The sequence below is a fragment of the Psammomys obesus genome, unplaced genomic scaffold, assembly GCF_907164565.1.
Source record: "Psammomys obesus unplaced genomic scaffold, mPsaObe1.curated_primary_1811, whole genome shotgun sequence".
NCBI classification, from domain to species: domain Eukaryota; kingdom Metazoa; phylum Chordata; class Mammalia; order Rodentia; family Muridae; genus Psammomys; species Psammomys obesus.
Window position 1 is genome coordinate 2394135 of NW_026592666.1, and position 5849 is coordinate 2399983.

The window sequence follows — 5849 nt, forward strand, 5'->3', positions numbered from 1 at the left end:
GTTTAGTGTTGGTCTGTATTTCTTTTCCCATAGCTAACACTCCAAAGGGGACACGCGAAAGCCCTCAATTCCTACATGCCTCCTCTCCCCATGCGTTCAAACTGAGTAAGTTAATAGTATGAAGGAAGAGCCCCTCCCCCAGAGCCACACCAGCGAGCTATAGGAATGCATGTTAATGAAGACTACAGGACTATTCATAAATCATTTAAATATCTCAAGCTGTCAGAACTGCTCAGACCTTAAAAGTCCTGACAGATTCATAAGCTTATTAACGATAGCCCCCACCGGAGCGGCTTTCCCTTCTGTGTGAAACTGAGCAGGCAGGTGACACCCAGCCTAAGCCAGACTCTGAAATGAAAAAGTACTCTGAACCAAAGTGAGCTACAGACACTAGGGTGGCCCTGATGCAGAGTCCTGCGTTGACCCTCTGCCAGCTTCTCATTTTCACAAAAATCTAAGCTGCCTGGAAGACGTTTGATGTTTCTGAAGGCAGTAGACAGAACCTCCGCTGTGGCTTTCTAGCGAAGGCTGGAATGTTTGAGTCAAGCCCTTCTGCTGCTCTCGGTAAAATCCTCCGTGTCTTACACCAGCCTTATAAATGAAAGCATTAGATTTATTTCTCCCTCACACTGCTCACTAATCACGGGACAAATTGCTGTCACATCATTAAAGTCCTTATCGCTACTCACTGGCAAAAAAACAGAATCAAGCCCATGAGAATATTGAGGGCATTGAGTTGCTTGTGTAATTCATCAAAATGCCTGCCTAGAAAAAAAAATCTCACTGCCTGTAGAAATAATGGTTCAATCTTGAGAGAGCAAGAATCCCAAGCTTTCTAGCATTTAAAAAGATTCTCCCTGACATAACTCTAGCTGGGCCTCTAATCCTCAACACTGCCCCAATTGCATCCATTGTTTTTGGACCCCCACATTACCCAGTTGTAGAAACAGTCCTGACAATTATTCTACCAAGAGTTCGACCATCGCCATTAATGTGTGCTTGGTTTTCTCATCCCCTGTTTCTTCCTATATTAGATATCTAAGCATTCTGTCTGCCTTCAGCAAGATCCTACAGAATCCCCCATTACCTCTGGCATTCCTTCCTAGTGACTCCACTGACCTACACTCTTCTGTTCCCACTTATCCTTGTTGCATTCAGAATTAAAGAAAGTTCTATGCTGAGTTCTGTTTTCTACCCTTGCAAAAGCTCCTGGACAAAACATGTCCTCATCTCTTTCATCTCTGTATGTTTTCCTGTATTGCTTCTTTCTTTAACCTTGCCTAATAAACTAGCATCTTCTGTCCAAAGTTAAGGATTTGCAGAACTCACAGACATCTTCAGAGAAAGAAATTAAAGTTTCTGATTGCCTCACAAAATCTTTTGTGAATTAGGAACTAGTATTTAGTTTTAAAACAATGTTATCATTTGACATGGGGCATGTTTCTTTTAAAACAAATTTAGTTAAAGCAAACATCCTCTTTTAAATCTAAGCTCAAAATGATGAATGGAAGTAACTTGGACTGTTCAAGCAACAAAAACTATTTTCAGCACATTTTAACAGTATGCCCTAATTGTTATTTCAAATAATTATAATAAAAACAAAGAATGGAGGAAGAAAGAAATCGAGAGGAAGAGGAGTAGAAACAGAGGACAAAAAGAGGACTGGAGGGAAGAAGATAGGGGACAGACAGAAAGTGGAGAAAAGGTAAAAGAAGAGCTAGAAGGGAGAAGAAAATTATATAAAGAACACTAAAGGAAAAATGAAAGGAAAATGCAAATAAAAAATAGAGGGAAAGAGAAGAGAGAGAGGAAACAGAAAATGGAGGAGTATTCACAATGCATTATTAGTCATAAAGAAAATTAGATAACTTAATCCTCACTTAAAGCCTTCTCTACAGTAAAAAGCTAGCAAAGTCATTTATTTCATAACTTTGTATTAATAAGTCCAAAGAAAATCTGAGTTCACCTGAAAACTTACAGACATGCTTGTTTTGGCCAAAGCACAACCAGACTTAGGATCTTTGCCGGCCTGGTTTTATTCCGAATGTATACAAGGAAGCAGTCACAAGGTTGTCTGTGTTCTGAGTTCAAGCTCTACTCCAGAGGGAGAGCTGGAGTTTTCAATTTGTTTGCTAAAAATAATATAAGAACAACTTTTTTACGTAGTCTTTTTTCTTAGCAACAATTTTACAATACAATAATTATATTCCCTTTGCCCTTGGTAGTTAAGCAATATGTTTACTATGTAAAAAGTAATTTTGCTCTGGAGTATTTCTCATAAGCTGAAGATAAAGCATAAGGTGTAAAGAAAAAAAGCAATGCCAGTAAAGCCATGTGTGAAAGGTCTAAAAGAGCACAGTTGCCACTGGTATAAATCCTTGGATAGTTTTCAAGAAGACTATTTTTGTAGGAATTTCTTGGGATGTGGGGACAGATAAACATTGTCCTGGGAGTGTTTAGAGTGGCACAGCAGCATGCTCATAGAAGAATGGCTTGAGTGTGAGACGTTTCTAAGGAAAGAGAAGGCAAAACCCACTCTAGGATACAGGGCTCTCAAAGATGGTGCACATGCCTCTTTCCTCAGAAAATAATGCTAGAGACATTGCTTTAAAAAAAAAATCTTTGATCACAATAAAAGGGCAGGTGGAAGGACTGGAAGAGTAGACAGAGGGGGAACTGTGGTCAAAAGAAAAGAACCTATGTTCACTAAAGATAAAAAAAATAAAATTTAAGTTGTTGCTTAAAATATTCTATTTCATTTTGCTTTCATAAGCAAGATTCACTAAAATATTTTACTTTATTATTCAGCTGTTAAGAAAACTGTAATCTTCAGGTAAATGAATGGAGCTAGAAATGATCATCCTGTGAGTGACCTAAAGCCAGACAAGCAAACTAAGTGCAAATGAGCCAGGACGGGTCATCCTTTGCTTGACCAAGCTTCAGTTAGGTTCCTGAGAACTCTTTTAGGCCCAGTTCACGTTTTTTATTATTATTATTATTATTATTATTATTATTATTATTATTATTATTATTATTATTTTAATCTATTTTTAGTGATGGTATTCTTCATGAATACCATGAAGTGTCCACAAAACAGGGTCAATAAAAGCTTGCTTTCCAGATAAACTAGATCATAAAGCTGTTAATTTCACCAATAGACTAGCCCACAGATAAGTTCATAACTGAATGAGTTATCTGGACGTAGGGCCTAGGTGGAGAAAGTAGGCCCCTTGAAGCATAGTTTTGAAAAAGAATTTGTCTCTTACCCCTTCATCTCCATCCATCTCTCTGCTTTCTGGTCATGCAGTGAGCAACTTTATTCCATTGTCTTCTCCCTTGTTACTGCCTTGCCATCGGCCTAAAAGCAACAGAGTCAGTTGACCATAGGCTTGAATCTGTGCATCAAAATTAATCTTTCTTCCTTCCACTGTTCTGCCCAGGCATTTCATCACAGACATGAAAAACTGAGTATCACAGGAGAACCATAACAAGCCCTGAGGGAAAAAAAAAAAACCCTCTGCTGTTAAGACCTGATCAGGTTCTCCATCCTCCACCATCTTCCAGGTGACATCTTGCTGTCTTGACCTGTCTTTGGTACATTAATGAGTGAAACTGAGTAATTTTATTTCTTCAACCATTTATATATTTATTTTAAGGAAACACATCAAAATGCAGACGACTCTTGACTTATAATGGTTAGTTTGAAACATTTAGACTACATAACTGTGACAAAGCTGTATGTAGATAGTAGAAACATTACTTCAAATATTGAATTTTTGTCTTTTCCTTGGTGTTGATACAGAGGAGGTACTCTCTCCCAGTGCTGGGCAACAGCAGCCAGCTACAGCTACCAGTCATCCGTACGATCACAAGAAAAACATCCATTACTCTACAGTGCACTATGTGGCTAAGCTATATTTGGTAAATGAGATATAGTCAATGCATTTCCAACTTGTGCTAGGGTTTTGGGATGTAATGTCTTCTTAGGTCAAAGATCATGTGTATTATTAACAAGGGAGGTTTTGACCTCTACCTGCTTTTCTTTATTTGCAAGTGATTGCCAGTGACTACATATGGCTTTTTAAAGTTAAAAATATATAAGAAAATACAAGAAAGAGGAGGAGTGCACATATTAGTGGAGAATATGTGGGATGAAGAAGCTTTTATTGAAAATAAATAGAAGCTTAGTGTGGTAGCACAGCCTGTAATCTCATCACCTGAAAGAGTAAAGCAGAAGAAATATAGTGGGGCAACTTAAAATATGACATAAGATTGTCTCAAAAATAAATAAACCAATATAACTTATGATTTCCTTTGGTTAATTGAATCTATAAATAATTTTGTGGGATTTTTTTTCTCTTCTGGCTTTCCCCAAATGAGAAGTAATAATCTTTATTGTAATAGAAGAAAGCTTCCTCCCCCAAACCCTTATAATTTTCAAAATAATATTTGAAATATAAACAAATAAACCTGAAAGGAGTTAATGTCAGGATCCTAAGGCACACACACGACTAAACTGAAAGAGTTAAATAGGCCACACAGGTACACAGAATCCTGGGCTTTCCTCTTCAGGGAGGAACTGTAGGTTTCCAAAGGGGGAGTAAATAGAATATTTGAGGTAGGGAGAGGACTCTAGTGCAACTCCTCGACAGTTTGGGGGGGGGGCACTTCATGACTTTTGAAAATGCAAATGCCTTGCCATATCAGATCACTTTTGAAAGAGACATTGACCCAGCTTCTAAGAGTATTGGAAGAGAACTACAAGTGGCACCTGCACAAGAGTAGCATTAACAATGCCCAGCGAATCATCCGATGTTCATCATGCCTCCAAACCCTCTGACCAACCATCAGCCCCATCAAAAAGGATGACTGCTGACATTTCCACTCATTCACTGACAGGCTGTCTTTGTGACGCCTCAGGCTATTCTCAGACTACTCTTGGTAGTCACAGACTTGGTCAACAGGAATTTGACTTTCCAGGGGAGTTTTCCAGGCCTACTCTCTCAATTGTAGAAACAAAACTCAAAACCATCACTTCTAAAAAATCAAAAGAAAAATCGCAAATGTAGAGAATAAAGTCCAATGCCATCCCAAGGGCCAAAAACACGATAAATTTCTAGCCAATGCAATGTAACAGTTACTGAGTTACATTGTCTCTCATCAAATGAAGGAAGCATTTTATGTGAAGATACAAGATGGGAATGCATGTCTTCTTAACACACAGAGAGATTACATGGATTCTTTCCAGACCTTTAGAAACTTGGAGCAAATAATGTCTCATATGCCTGTTATATATCAATGTTATATAAATATATATCAATAGGTTATCATATTATAAAATTAAACTCTAAGCTGTACAATGAAATAGCACCCAAACTGTGACTTATCCTTAAGTCTCTGACTGGTGTTACTATGTGAGCTTTTCATAGTCTAACTTAGAAAATGTGTTATGGATTTTTTTTTTTCTTTCTTGCTTTCTGTGTTGCTAGGTCAAACCCAGGTTCTTATGTTCATGCTAAGTAAGTGCTCAACCTGAAGTATATCCCCAGCTCATAAATGTTCTATTTTTGTAAAACCTTTACTTTCATTTGCTAATTTAATACATTTAATTATATTTTAATTTAAATATGTTATGTAAAAGGCATTTTTATTTAACTTTTAATTCATTTTAATGTAAACTGATCATAACCAATTTCACAAAGAATTGTGTTACTGTATCACTCAAATTGAAACTCAACTAAACATCTACCTGCTGAGAACATAGAGCATCATTTAGAAAGGAGGTATAATAGTTGAGTCCTAAAGACTTATAAGGGCACAACAGTTTTCCTGGGGGGCCCTGAAGAGAC